Source organism: Amblyomma mixtum, chromosome 3 (genome assembly GCF_055824585.1).
Source record: "Amblyomma mixtum isolate Tamu chromosome 3, ASM5582458v1, whole genome shotgun sequence".
NCBI lineage: Eukaryota > Metazoa > Arthropoda > Arachnida > Ixodida > Ixodidae > Amblyomma > Amblyomma mixtum.
In genome coordinates this window covers 10373779-10389380 of record NC_143014.1, presented here as the reverse complement: position 1 = coordinate 10389380, position 15602 = coordinate 10373779, and the positions used below count along the sequence as shown (strand labels likewise).

General features: G+C 47.8%; 1 protein-coding gene and 1 non-coding gene across 2 annotated transcripts in view; both read right to left on the bottom strand.

The window, feature by feature from the left end:
• kn (EBF transcription factor knot) overlaps positions 1 to 15602 on the bottom strand; it is a 399411-nt gene that overhangs the window by 31671 nt on the left and 352138 nt on the right. The window lies entirely within an intron of this gene.
• TRNAA-CGC (transfer RNA alanine (anticodon CGC)) lies at positions 12004 to 12075 on the bottom strand. The gene has a single exon. It is a non-coding gene; the product is annotated as a tRNA-Ala (tRNA).

The following is a 15602-nucleotide window of genomic DNA, read 5'->3' as shown; positions in this document are numbered from 1 at the left end:
ATCTGCAAGCTGCCTTTCGGCTTCAGCGACATAATCGGTTTTGTTCATGACCACGATGGCACCACCCTTGTCAGCCGGCTTGATAACAATGTCAGTTTGACAAGCTGGTCTTTTTATTGCTGCGGTTTCTTTTCCGGAAAGGTTGCGACGGAAATTCTTTTTAGTGTTGTATGCTTCTAGCACATCCTTTTGAACTGCCTTAATGTAGATGTCAAGGCAGTTTTCTCTCTGAGTAGGGGGGGGTACAGTGATTTTGCGACGGCAAATTTTCATCTCGTTTCGGATCTTGTGGTCGGTCATGGAAGTATTCTTTAAGTCTCATATTGCGGGCAAAATTTTCTAAGTCTTTTTACAGTTGAAACTCATTAAACCCACCGGACGCGGGGCAGAAATTAAGACCATGTGACAGGGCACTCTCGTCGTCAGGAGTCAAGGCGAAGTATGATAGATTAATAACTGAGTTTTGCAAGAGAGATGGCAGTGGCAGCAGAGGCTGGCACTGCGTGGAGGGAAATATTTTGTCGCGCGAAAGCTTTTTTGATTTGATGGCATTTATCTCGGCCCACTTTTTGTCTTTGTAGACTTCACGGGCGGTTAGTTCTTCGGAAGACAGATTAGAGTGGTTGAGCAATTGCTTCTCTGTATTTGTTACTGAATTTAGGGTTGATCGGTGGTGATCCAAAACAACACGCGTAAATCCTAAAGCAACCGTTGCTGAAATGTTTTCCCACTTTGCAGCGTTGCTGCTGGACAGTTTGGACGTTGCTGGTTTGACATTTACACGGAGACCACGCGAAGCAGTTGAGGATGCTACATAACTTTCTAAAGTGTTAACATGAAGTTGCGAACGAATACGTTTTTCAACAACTTTTCTAATGCGTAGGAATTTGTCTGAGTATATGGGACAAACACTGGCGTCAGGAAGCGAATTTCTTAGTCAACAGGCGGGTTTTCTTACGGTGTTTGGGCGTTTCTTTCGTAGGTTGTAGCTGTCCTCGGTCGAGGCATGGTCGGCTGGAGTTGGAACAGACGTAGCGTTGGTCCTGGAAGCTTTTGCTCTAGAAGTGGAGGCTCCAGAGCCCAGAGTGTTGCGATCCTGAGGGTTGGAACATGGCGTAGTTTTATCCCGAGAGCCACGATGTCGGGGTTGGGAAACACTGGCACCAAAGTCCCGAGAGCCGGAGCTTTGGGCGTCGAAAACTCGAAGGTTTAAAGTATGGGGGTCGCTAGCTGATTCTGGGAGCAGTATTCTGGGAGCAGTAATGGCACAATCGGAAGGAAGCAGAGCTGAGTCAGCGGGACTAGAGGTGCTAGAAGCATGGTCATCATCACTGTACTAACCTCCGAAACGCCCTGACTAAACGGAAATATCCTGCGCGATTAATAAACGACGCTGTAGAACGCGCAGGCCTTCTTGACCGTGAGGCACTCCTCAGAGCAAAACACCAAGCATCCCATCAATCGCATATCAACCTGGTACTAACCCACTCAGCATCGGTTCCAAACGTCGCGGGCATTTTGAAAAAACACCATGTCATTCTCATGCAAAGTGATCGACTCAAACACATTTTTCAACAAGCTCCCCGTGTCGTCTATCGCCGTGGCAAAAACCTCAGTGACATTCTCACTTCTTCTAAAACCAGCACAAGTGTGTCGATCGGCTGTCATCCATGTAATAAATCACGTTGCAAAGTCTGCGCGCAGATGATGACATCAGTAACGGCTTCCAGCACTGCATCGAATTTTAAGTGAAAATTCGGGGAAACTACTCATGTGATACCAGCAACGTAATCTACATGCTTGAATGCTCAGTCTGCAAAATTCAGTCTATTGGCCAAACAGAGACACCATTCAGATATCGTTTTAATAATCACAAAGCTCATTGCAAGACAGTGCCTAGCCTTCCTATCTCTAAACATGTGAACAGCACTAAGCACCCTTTCGATAAAATCCAAGTAACGTTACTGGACAGGCTTCAAGACCCATCATGAACGCGAAGTTCGTGAATCATTTTTTATACACAAATTTAATACTGTTTCTTGTGGTCTCAATGAAAATGTTGGGAAGCTGACTTGCCTATCGTCATAACCGCAACACTTCATAGTATCATGCCGTGTTCCATCTACACTGATCATTTTCGTCCTCTTTTTACTGTTAGCGCCGCTTTCTTCTGTCTTAGTAAATTGCTTATCTCTGAAACAACACCGCACCTCAGTACCATACCCTTTCACAAGAGGCGTTGTTTAATCAAAAGCAGTATTCACCTGTGTTCTCGTGTGTGATGATTTTATTTATTATTATTTTTATTTATTTATTTGTTTTTGTTGTTGTTGTTCGCCTTTTCTTGTGCATTTGAGCTAGGACCAAAACATTTTTGTATTATTTACATTTTGTTTCACACTGTGATAGCAGTTATCCTCCACGATGATTTAGTAATTTTTGACGGTGCTTCGTTGACTACATTTATCATTCACTGGCGATTCATACTGAGGTGTTTGCCGCTGCGATGCACCAATCAGAATATTCCCTTCCCGCGTACGTTCCCTTATAAACTGTGTCTTTTGCCTGTACCCCATCACTCTGACGAAGGCCAGACCCTGGTCGAAACGTTAGAATAAAGTTGTTGTTTTTCTACCGTGTGTCAACCGAATTACGTTTATATATATATATATATATATATATATATATATATATTGGTTGGTTGGTTTATGGGGTTGAATGTCCCAAAGCGACTAAGGCTATGAGAGACGCCGTAGTGGAGGGCTGCGGAAATTTCGACCACCTGGGGTTCTTTAACGTGCACTGACATCGCACAGTACACGGGCCTCGAATTTCTCCTCCAAAGAAATTCAACCGCCGCGGCCGGGATCGAACCCGCGTCTTTCGGGACAGCAGCCGAGCACCATAGCCACTGAGCCACCGCGGCGATATATATATATATATATATATATATATATATATGCAAGGTAGACGCACGGATGTGTTATGTGGATCTTCTAATGTCGCAGTCTCGCAGAAGACTATTCTATTCGTACTTGAAATGGAGACCTCGTTACGGTTATTACCTTGCATATGTGGGGGTACGTTTATTAGGCGTCCTCAAGAGACCGAAACGCCGTGCATGATCTGTCAGCGTAGGCAGGCGTAGCCAGCACCATGACAGCGGGGCAATTTGGTGGTCGCCAGGCGTAGCGTAGTGCCAGCGCATGACACTAACAGTTTCCCCCGGGTGAAAAGGAGCCAGCCTGGTGTTTTAAAGGAAGGAAGAACAGAGGGGTCGTAGTACGGCTTCAGTTGGTTGACGTGGACGGTTTCGCGGCCATGTCGACGCAAGTCCTCAGAGGGTGCAACGGGCTCAACAATATAATTGACCGGAGAGGTTTGTTGAGAACCCGGTAGGGACCATGATACCGACCCATCAGTTTCCGCGAAAAGCCGGGAGTTGTGGGAGGCACCCAGAGCCGCACAAGAGAATCGGCAGGATAGCAGGTAGAAGCCTCGGAAGTGTCGCGGTCATGTTTTTGCTGCCACTGGCTCTGCGTGGTAAACGAGCGAACAAGCTGACGGCATTCTTCGGCGTACCTGGCAGCGTCGGAGAGCGGCGTGGACTCGGAAATGTCGGGCCTGGTAGTGAAGAAGAGTATCCATCGTGCAGGAGGGCTCGCGGCCGTACAGATGAAAGAATGGAAAGAACCCAGTGGTGGTTTCCGTCGCAGTGTTATGTGCGTAGGTGACGAAGGGAACAACCTGGTCCCAGTTGGAGTGGTTTGCGTCTACGCACGAGGCGAGCATGTCGGTTGAAACGCTCGGTCAGGCCGTTGGTCTGAGGGTGGTAAGACGAAGCGGTTCGAGGAGGGCCTCAAGAGCGTCAGACAGGAATACGCGTCCACGGTCGCTGAGCAGTTCTTGAGCAGCACCATGGCGAAGAATCAGGTTCTTTAGAAGAAAGGAAGCGACCGTCACGTGCGGACGCAGATGGTAATGGAGACATTTCCGCATAACTTGCGAGATGATCCACGGCCACGATAATCCAGCGGTGACCAGCGGGAATGCGAGGGAGGGGGCCGTAGAGGTCGATGCCAACACGGTCAAACGGGCGGGAAGGACAGGGTAAAGGCCGCAATGGAGCAGGCGAGGTGTGAGGTGGATTTTTACGTCGTTGACAGGACGGGTAAGATCGCACAAAGTGGCGAACAAAGCGGTACATGCAACGCCAGTAGAATCGGAAACGCAGACGCGTGTAGGTTTTCAAGACGCCGTCGTGTGCACACTGGGGGTCAAGCACGGAAAGCGGCGCAAATGTCGGTGCGTAGATGGCGGGGGATGACTAGGAGCCACTTGCGTCCGTCGAACAGGTAATTGCCACGATAGAGTAGACCGCCGCGAATAGAAAAGTGACGGGCTTGACGTAAGAGGGAACGGGACGAATTATCAGTTCCAGGACTAGAAAGGAAGTGAATAAGAGTGGCGATCCAAGGGTCTTTCCGCTGCTCGGTGGACATGTCGGCAGTTGCAAGCGAGGACAAGTCGTAAGCAGACACAGGGGCACACGATGAAGCACTAGTCAGGACGAAGTGGCGCAGGATGGGAGGCGAAACCAAAAGGTGGCGCAAGGTGTAGAAGGCGTCATCGCAAGCAGGCGTCCAAGCGGAGTGGTTGCAGCTGCCTGCGAGTAGCTGGGTCAGAGGAGCGATGATCGAGGCGAAATTCAAGATGAAGCGACGGAAGTACGAGCAGTGGCCAACGAAGCTACGGAGCTGTTTCAGTGAGGTTGGCTTCGGAAATTCGGCAACTGCACGAAATTTGGCGGGGTCCGGAAGAATGCCGTCTTTAGAGACTACATGTCCTAAAATGGAGAGTTGTCGGGCAGCAGAGCGGCACTTTTTCAAATTCATCTGAAGCCCAGCGTCAGTAAGACAAGTAAAAACGCGCTTCAGGCGGCGGAGATGAGAAGGAAAGTCCGCAGAAAAGATGACGATGTCATCGAGATAGCAAAGACGACTCTCCCACTTCAGTCCACTAAGGAGTCCATCAGGCGTTCGAAAGTTGCCGGGGAGTTGAAAAGGCAAACGGCATGACGTTGAACTCATATAAGCCGTCAAGTGTTATGAAGGCAGTTTTTGAGTGATCAGCGTCGTCCATGGAAACCTGCCAGTAGCCTGACCTCAAATCCAGCGAGGAGCAATACTCAGCTCCCTGCAAGCAGTCCAGGGCATCATCGATGTGTGGCAGAGGATAGACGTCCTTGCGCGTGATGTTGTTGAGCCGGCGGTAATCAACTCAGAACCTGATGTCACCATCTTTCTTTTTTACCAACACAACCGGAGACGCCCAGGGACTATGGGAGGACTGTATGACACCCCGACGGAGAATGTCGTCCACGTGATCAGAAATGACGCAGCGCTCAGAAGCCGAGACACGATAGGGGTGCTGGCGAAGAGGGGCGAGTGTACCGGTGTCGATGGTGTGCGCAACGACCGACGTACGGCCCAAGGCAGTCCGAGGAAGATAGAAAGAAGAACTAAAGCGCTGGAGGAGGACGACGAGTTGATCACGTAGCGCGGGTGGAAGGTCAGCGTCATTGGCACAGTGGAAGACGTCGGAGGGCGGCGGATCGTTCTCAACATCACAAGAGCGGAGCACATCGACATCAAATGAAGCGGTGGTGTCAAGAATACGGTACGGAAGGCAGGAATCAAGTTCGAGGCATTCACATCGGAGCACTGCTGACGGGCACAAAGAGGGGTTCGAGACGTAAATTGCACTTTGTCCATGGTTGATCGTGACAACAGAAAAGGGAAACAGGAGGCAGGGATGGCGGGAAGCGGTTTCGGAAGGCGTAAAGAAAACAGTTGAATGAGTGACGCCTGCACAGGAGAGGGGTACGAGGGCAGCAGAAAACGGAGGAATGTCGATATCAGTCGTGACTACAAGTTTGACAGACCGGATAGGTACGTCGCAAAAGGGAGCGTCACACAGTGGACAAAAGGCAATTTCTGCTCGGGCGCAGACAATAACAGCACGATGAGTCGAAAGGAAGTCACATCCCAGGATGATGTCGTGTGAGCAGTGAGACAGCACAATAAACTAGATGGTGTACAAAACATCTTGAATGAGGACACGGGCCGTACATGCGGCTGAGGGATGAATGCGCTGTGATGAGGCGGAGCGAAGCGAAAACTCAGTCAGAAAGTGGGGAAGTCACTGTGCGGAGTCGGCGGCAGAGAGCTTCACTTATGACGGGTACAGCAGCCCCCGTGTCGATGAGGGCGAGAGCCTCGGAGCCTCCCACGAACACTACGAGTACATTAGCGGGACGACGCGGAGGACTTGAGGAGTTGGGAACAAGCGCAGTTCTTGCCCCCGGAACTGCGACTGTTAGTTTTTCTCAAGTGCGGTAGAACGTCGCACCATCGGAGAAGGAGAACGGCGTCGAGGGGAAAGCGATCGGCGAGTAGTGTAAATTTGCTGATCAGGGGAAACAAAGGGGGACCGGGTGGCCTTCTTCGGGAGGATAGTTCGGCATCGTACGGATAGGAGCGCAGATCAGGTCGAAAAGGCGGAAGGCGCTGGCGGCAAAGCCGCGCGACATGGCCGGGCAGACCACAGGCGTAACAGATGGGTCGGTTGTCCGCACGTAGTACACCAGGGGTTCGTAGGATGTGGGCGAACTCTTGAGAACGGAGCCTGAGACGGGGGCTCAGACGGCGGCGGAGGACGGAAAGAAGGGGCGGCCTGGTAGGAATCGTGTGCCGGCGAAGGTCGTGGACTGGCCACCGCTTGGGCGTACGTCAGGGGTGCTGTCAAAGGCGGGAGCACAGGGCTGGACGGTAGCAGATCAGCGACTAGGTCTTGCACGACACGGCGAATGGTAGGAGCCAAAGACGGGGTCGATTCAGGAACGTGGCGGGCGGGGTCTTGAAAATGTGAAATAAGGGACAGCTGGCGAGTGACCTCTCGAAAGAAGGCTTTGATTTGGTTGAGAAGAGTCCTCCGGACTAGTACCGACGAGGGCCAGTGTGGAAAGGGCCTCGTCGCAGACACCGGCAGCGCCGTGTAGAAGCGCGCTGCTTGCAGAGCTCGTCGTAGCTCTGGCAAAGCTTAATAACCTCACTGGCGGTGGTGGGTTTTTTCGTGAGGAGCATCTGAAATGCGTCGCCAGCGATGTCTTTGAGGATGTGGTTGATCTTGTGCTCTTCTGGCATGGCGGCGTTGACACGTCTGCAGAGGTCAATGATGTCCTGAATGTAACTTGTGAAATTCTCATCGGTGTGTTGAGCGCGGTCCCGTAAGCGCTGTTTGACACGGAGATTGCGCACCGCAGGGCGGCCGAACACTTCCTCAAAACTCTTCTTAAATACGGGCCAAGTGGGTAGGTCCGCCTCATGGTTTCGAAACCAGAGGTTTGCCACGTCCGTGAGATAAAAGACGACGATACTCAGCTTGATAGTGTCCTCCCACATGTAGCTGCTCACTCGCTCATACGATGACAACGAGTCTTCAACATCTTGGTCGGCATTGCCACTGAAGGGGGTAGGGTCACACTGCTGGATGACGCCAGAACAAATGACGGTGGTTGAACTGGCCGCCGGTGTTAGGGCAGTCTCATCTGGCGTGGTTGACACAGGCGGCAGCGTACGGCTCCGGAGTTCCAGGTTGGTAGGGGATGTACCCAGCGCCTCCAATAATTGTAGGGGTGCGTTTATTAGGCGTCCTCAAGAGACCGAACCGCCGTGTAGGATCTGGCAGCGTAGGCAGGCGTAGCCAGCACCAAGAGAGCGGGGCAACTTCGTCGTCGTCAGGCGCAGCGTACTGTCGGCGCATGGTCGTAGCGGAACCCGTCACAGTTGGCACACTATAATATATATATATATATATATATATATATATATATATATATATATATATATATATATATATATACAGGGTGTCCCAGCTCACTTGGACCTAGATTTAAAAAAAAAAAAACTAAGCGTCCTTCAGAACTGAAACCATGTGGAGGTTGTTAGGGTTTGCCTAAAGTTACAGTACCATTTTTTCGCTCGTCCTATTTGAATAATTAGTCCAGATAAATAAATTAACTTTTTAAATATAGCTTGAAACGTTCAGGCGTCAAAAGGAATGTTGTGGAGCTCCAGGAATATTGTCCAATCCAGACACTTCCGACGAGGTAGACTTAGCGTGGACGTTTTTATTCGGCAAAAACGAAAGCCCGCGGAGTTCACAAAATACCACGTGACAGCGGGCTGCGTGCGCCCGGATGCGCCGCGATTACAGCGCTCTCATACGTGCTTTGTAAGAACCACTCGCTTCGCACCTTTCGTGCTGCTCAAGACAGGCCTTCGCTTTGTGCTTGGTTCCAAGATAAGCGCCAGTGGGTTCCGGCGGCAATTGAAAGAAAACGCGGCTCCTGTTTTTCAGCGTAATTCACACGACGTTATCATCCTTGTTGTATGCGTCTTTGCTTGTTGTGATCTTGCTCCCCAATTCAAAATCATGAGTGTCATCGTTCCTCCGCATGCATTCTGCTAACGTGAGAGTGCAATTATCGCCGCAGAAACAGGAGCTGGGCTTTCTTTCAACTGCCGCCCATACCCACAGGCGCTTATCTTGGAACCAAGCGCAACGCGAAGCTCTCTCTTGGGCAGCCCGAAAGGCGCGAAGCAAGTGTTTTTCAAAGCACGGATGAGAGCGGTGTAATCGCGGCGCATCCGGGCGCAAGCGCGCTCACACGTGGTATTTTTTAAACTCCGCGGTTGCCGAATAAAAACGGCCACGCTATGTCTCTCTACTTGGAAGTGCCTGGGTTGGACAGTATTTGTGGAGCTCCACAACTTTCCTATTGACACCTGAACGATTCAAGCTATATATATATACGAGGTCTGTTAGAAAAGTATCCGACTATTTTTTTTTGCGAACACCTGTAGGATATGAAACAAGCACGCTTACAGCAGCCGACCTTGAACCCTCGTGCACATGCACGAATTTTTTCCCGCCTGCCGATACCGTCAGTCGCTTGGAAGCAGCGTTTGAGTGAGGCAGTGCGCAGTGCTCTCGTCGGTTTTTTGTTGCAAGGAAAATGGCGGAGCGAGAGGAGCAGCGCTACTACCTCAAATTTTGCCAGAAACTTGGCGATAGCCAAGTGGAAACCATTCGACATGTTCACACGGCTTTCGGTGATGATGCTGTGAGCAGCACACAGATTAAGCAGTGGCGCAACTGGTTTAAACACGGCCGCAGATCTGTGGAGAGAGAGCCACGCTCCGGTCGGCCATCAACATGCCGAAATGACCAGGTCATTGCCGAAGTGAACGCTGTGGTGATGCGGGACTGCTATGTGACTATGGGAGAAATTGCGGAAGAGGTGCACATCAGCAATTTTTTTGCACATTCCATTATCACCGAAGATTTGGCCATGGAGAGAGTTGCGGCGAAATTCGTGTCGAAGCTGCTGACGGTGGAAAAAAAGCAGCTTCATGTTGAAGACTCACAGGAGATGCTGGATTCCACAAACAGTTACCCTGACTTCACCGACGCCGTAATCACTAGTGACGAGTCTTGGGTGTACGGGTACGACCCGGAAACCAAATCCCAGTCGTCACAGAGGACGCATTCCACGTCACCAAGACCAAAGAAGGCCCGCCAAGTGCGCAGCAATGTTGAAGTGATGCTGTCTGCTTTTTTGACTCCCTCTGTGTGGCACACCACGACTACGCACCCCACCGGATCAAAGAATGACTAAAGAGTACTACAGGGATGTCCTCCATCGCCTACGTGGTGCTGTGCGGCGCAAGAGGCCGGAATTGAGGTCAACAAGAAATTGGCGCATCCATCGCGGCACTGCTCCTGCACATTCCTCGCATTTGATTCAGACTTTTCTGGCGAAAAACCAGACTACTGTAGTTCAACAGACTCCTTGCTGTCCTGATATGTCCCCCTACGACTTCTGGCTGTTTCCTAAAATCAAGAGGCCATTGAAAGGAGCGCGATTTCAGAAAAGAAAGGACATTATGGCTGCAACGACAGCAGAGCTAAATTCCATTCCGAAAAGGGCCTTTTCGGAATACATCCAACAATGGCAGCACCGCTGGGAGATGTATATGGAGTCCCAAGCAGACTACTTTGAAGGTGATTAGGTTTATAACGCTCCAGTTATGCCATTTTTTTCCTTCGGCCAAAGGTCGGATACTTTTCTAACAGACCTCGTGTATATATATATATATATATATATATATATATATATATATATATATATATATATATATATATATATATATATATATATATATATACGTACACACAGGGTGTCCCAGCTAAATGTAATCAAGCTTTTAAAAACGCGGGAAGTCCTAGCCGTCTGAAACCAAGTGAGGGTTGTTTGGAGTCGCGTAACCAAGTCTGCAGTGTTTTTTTGTCTGCAGCGCTAGTCTGCAGCCCTGTGTTTCGTTCCCTTTTCTGTCCGTCCGTGTTTCGTGCGCGCTGCAAACACCTACGGTATATGTAGGTTGCGAGAAAATTTTATCGGTGCAAAAAGGCACACACACAGGAAAAGACAGAACAAAACTGACAGTAAGAGCGCCAACTACCAACAGAGTTTATTGCGGAAAACAGCTTCTTTTATACGCCAGTACATTATCATATCCCGAACTAGATAACAGGAAACACAACATAGTCGCGATTTATCTACAGGCCAGTTCATTATCACACCCAGCACAATTCACAAAATTTGAGAACATGAAAAACCTAATATCTAATATGACAATCTACAAATGAGCGTCTAAAAAAATCCAGTTCCCGGGCGCTGAGCTTTACCGACGAAGTGCTAATGGACGTGGCCCTAGCTTTTTGTATGTGATAAAACTCAACAATCTCTCTTTCAAACTGCTCTGTGCCTTCACCGATAAACTCCGCCCTTTCCAGCACAGCTGCACATTCTTTACACTCTGCAGTGATCTGAGAGGTTGCCCCGCTCACTCTTTTTTATCGTCCTTTTGTGCTCGCCATCTCTTTCGTTGAAACACTGACCAGTCTTGCCAATGTACATACTCCCGCATTTGAGCGGTATCGTATATACGACACCGGACCTTCATTCAGTTACCGGCAACTTGTGCCTGATAGTGCATCTCGGCGGTTGGCTTGTCACCATAGAGCCAACCTTGGCAAGCTTACATGGTGCTGAAAACACCACTCTTACTCCGTACCGACCGCCTATTTTCTTGACGTTGTGCGCTCTCCTACGAATGTACGGTGTATGTATATATATATATATATATATATATATATATATATATATATATATATATATATATATATATATATATATATATATATATATATATATATATATATATATATATATATATAGCGAAGTATACGCTTCGTTAAAGGAAACATATTTATTCAACTCGACGTTTCGATCGGAAGACCGATCTTCGATCTTCTTCGAAGATCGATCTTCCTGAAGAAGATCGATCTTCCGATCGAAACGTCGAGTTGAATAAATATGTTTCCTTTAACGAAGCGTATACTTCGCTATATATTCTTATAAGCAGTCTAGTACTTCACGCTTTCGCAACCTATATATATATATATATATATATCCCACCGGCGGCAGTGGTTGTTTTTTCTTCTGCTTTTCTAATCAATTAGCTTTAAGCGATAACAAGTTCAGTAATATCTAAATTGATCAACACCACAAAATAAAAAATAAAAAAAAATTAAACATCCCCTGTGCCCCTTGGTTTCTGTGGCTGTCGGCTTCCTTCATATTTATAACGAGCCCCTCAATCCCCTTCCCTTGTTTGCTTATATATATATATATATATATATATATATATATATATATATATATATATATATGAGAGAAGCCAACAGCCACAGAAACCAAGGAGCACAGGGGATTTTTTGAATTTTTTTTTTGTGGAGTTGATCAAGTAAGAATATTACTGAATATGTTGTCGCTTAAAGCTAATTGATTAGAAAAGCAGAAGAAAAATAACCGCATGCCGCCGGTGGGATCCGAACCCACGACCTCTGAATTGCGCGTCCAGTGCTCCACCTCTGAGCTACGGCGACGGCTGTCAAACCTTCTGCTTTCGGGGGTATTTATGTTTACAAATAACCTAATCTTGAGAGTGTTCATCAGCGCCACCCACGTTCGTAAGCGGCGGACGTGGAACGTCCTGAGTTACCGCTGGAATGACGTAGAACGCCATCGAACGGCGAGGGTGGAAGCTGCGTGAGAACCCTCTTATGCTTCCTATGGCGTCGAGGCTGCCAGAACCGAGGCCCTCGCTAAGCAATTAAGCAAACAAAGGGAGGGGAATGAGGGGCTCGTTATAAATATGAGAGAAGCCAACAGCCACAGAAACCAAGGAGCACAGGATTTTTTGAATTTTTTTTTGTGGTGTTGATCAAGTAAGAATATTACTGAATATGTTGTCGCTTAAAGCTAATTGATTATAAAAGCAGAAGAAAAAACAACCACATGCCGCCGGTGGGATCCGAACCCACGACCTCCGAATTACGCGTCCGGTGCTCCACCTCTGAGCTACGGCGACGGCTGTCAAACCTTCTGCTTTCGGGGGTATTTATGTTTACAAAAAACCTAATCTTGAGAGTCCATGGTAGAGAGAGGGTGTGGTTGATGGTCCTTTGCGATCACAAAAATGAACAAGGGAGGGGAAACCTCAGGTTGCTTGAGCCAACGTTTCAACAAGGGGACTTGTCTTCGTCTGGGCAAAGCGTTCATCATTGGCAGAGATTAAATAGGGCCTTCGCTCCGAGGAGGAAGGCCCCGGGGGTGGGGAAGGAAAGTGGTGTGAGAGGGGATGCGTGTCAGGAAGGGGAGGGAGGTGAACCTTGATTCGTTAAGCTGCAATAGTGGAAAAACTTATATCCGGGGGGTGTGTAATGAACAAAGGCTTTGAAGGGGCTGCGACGGGGGGAGGCGCTGTAGGACCTGAAAAACTCAGATAAGAGGATTAGTCAGCGTGGTACAGGGAAAGTGTTCATCAGCGCCACCCACGTTCGTAAGCGGCGGACGTGGAACGTCCTGAGTTACCGCTGGTGTGACGTAGAACGCCATCGAACGGCGAGGGTGGAAGCTGCGTGAGAACCCTCTTATGCTTCCTATGGCGTCGAGGCTGCCAGAACCGAGGCCCTCGCTAAGCAATTAAGCAAATAAAGGGAGGGGAATGAGGGGCTCGTTATAAATATGAGAGAAGCCAACAGCCACAGAAACCAAGGAGCACAGGGGATTTTTTGAAATATTTTTTTTGTGGTGTTGATCAAGTAAGAATATTACTGAATATGTTGTCGCTTAAAGCTAATTGATTAGAAAAGCAGAAGAAAAAACAACCGCATGCCGCCGATGGGATCCGAACCAAGACCTCCAAATAGATATATATATATATATATATATATATATATATATATATATATATATATATATATATATATATATATATATATATATATATATATATATATATATATATATATATATAGCAGCAGTCAAGGCAACAACTAGGGAAACCTTCATAAGGAGGGAACTATTGGTTTATTATTAATAAACTGAAGCAGAGAAAAAAATTGCACACAATTACGTTACTTCCTAATGTGAAATTTGAGCGCAGCTCATCAGCTGTTTCAGCTTTTCAATAGCTTGAGGCACAGAATTCGAGCAAGATATGTATCTACAATTGCAGACAACTTGTTATTTTTCACTCACATTCCTTCTTCGAGAAACACTCCACTAACAGTTCTTGATTATCATGAAGGAAGCTTTGCGGTCGGAGAAAAAGATGGCTATATGCTTGACTTGCTGCACCAATGCCTGGTTCTGAAAGACGAGGTCTGCGCAAGTATTTTGCGAGGGTGTCACAGCTGTGGGAGCCGTTACGAGCGAGAGGAACGGCATGTTCTCCCGCATAAGTGGCAAGAAATTCCCGCTTGCCTTTAAATGTACGTTGAAGTCCCCACCCACCCTTGCAGGTGGCAGCGTTTCTGGCACAACGTTGTCAATGCCAAAACATACTGCGCACATCTGTCACTACCGCCACGTAGCACGATTGAGGTGTCCACTGTTCCAAGAGGGCAGTTATGCGCCTTCTCTCTTGTTCAGGTGTGCACCGGGATGTATGAGACAGATAGTGGGCATTTCCTTTCCTCAAAAACCAATTTAGAAATTTTACCCTCTGCTTTCCGAGCCCCCGCTCTATTGGTTTCGAAGCTGTGGGAGACAGATACTGCGCATTTCCTTTCCTGAAAAAAATATTAAAGACACTTTGGAAATTCTAAAGTGTGCTTGGCGAAAGCTTTCTGGCCAACTCAAGCTTCCCCGAACCGTTTGGCGCGGTATCACTGGACCGCTTCGGAGCTATGCGTCTGACTCACTCTACTGCAACGAGACATCTGGCGAAGGAGCGGCGGTGTATCTGACACCGCCGACACGAACGCGCTCGTTCTACGGCTACTGCGTGACGTCACGGTTGCTATGCAAAGCTGCGCCCCCCACCGGCGCGCCGGTTTTTAAGAAGGGGAGGAGGTTGCGCCTTTACTTTCTCCTTTCCAAGCTTCCGCTCTATTGCTTTCGCAGCTTAAAGGGTGTCCACCGCTGGTCACAACGGACAACGGCGACGCCGCTAAACGCAGAAACGGACGCTAGGAGCTGCGCTCTAAAAACAATGACCATGAAGGAGCGCAGGGACAGGGACAATGCTGCATTTAAAACTGATTGTTTTTAAACGGCTGCATATTTATATCTTAGATTCCCGCACTTCCTTTTATTCATGATCTCTAGCTGCTTGCATCGTCGTGCAGGAAATTCACTTCCTTCGTCGATAGGGTTACAGATAGAGTGCAGGAAATGCGAAAAATTCAGAAAACTACTGAAATCTTTCCTCGACGACAGTGGAATCCTCGGGTAGAAGTAGATATTGCTGGTGTAAATTCTGTGATTGCTCACCTCAGCATGTGCTGTCCAGTTGCCTGCCAATCAATTATATGTGTTTCTATTATGAATCTGATGTATGTGGTATCGGTATTCTTGCTGCTCTCTAACGTCCTGGCAAATATTTATAGGCGAAAGAGAGAGAGAGGAGCCTTTGTTTTAACCGAATATTAAGCGTCCAGAATATCTTAGGCAGGGTAACCATTTATATGTGTTCCTATTCTGCATCTCATGTATGTGATAGCATTATAGCTGCAGCTTATTGTTTTTCATCTGTTGAATTTGTATTTTTTGTCATTTACTGTTATAGACTACATATCATTGTTAATAGTATATCCTCAATTCGCATCAATTGATAATATCATTACTTACAGTTTATTTTTGTATTCTGTGCTAGCAGTTGTGTCATGCCCATTGTATTATTTGTCTTGTGGATTTTGTGTTGTAGCTCTGCTTTGTCAAGCGTTATGTCGTCAGTTCAAGTGGCTGCATTCTCTTATGTTCAAAGGATTAGACGGTGCCATAAATATTTATAGGCGAGAGAGAGAGAGGAGCCTTTGTTTCAACCGAATATTAAGCGTCCAGAATGTCTTAGGCCAGGGTAACCATTTATATGTGTTCCTATTATGCATCTGATGTATGTGATAGC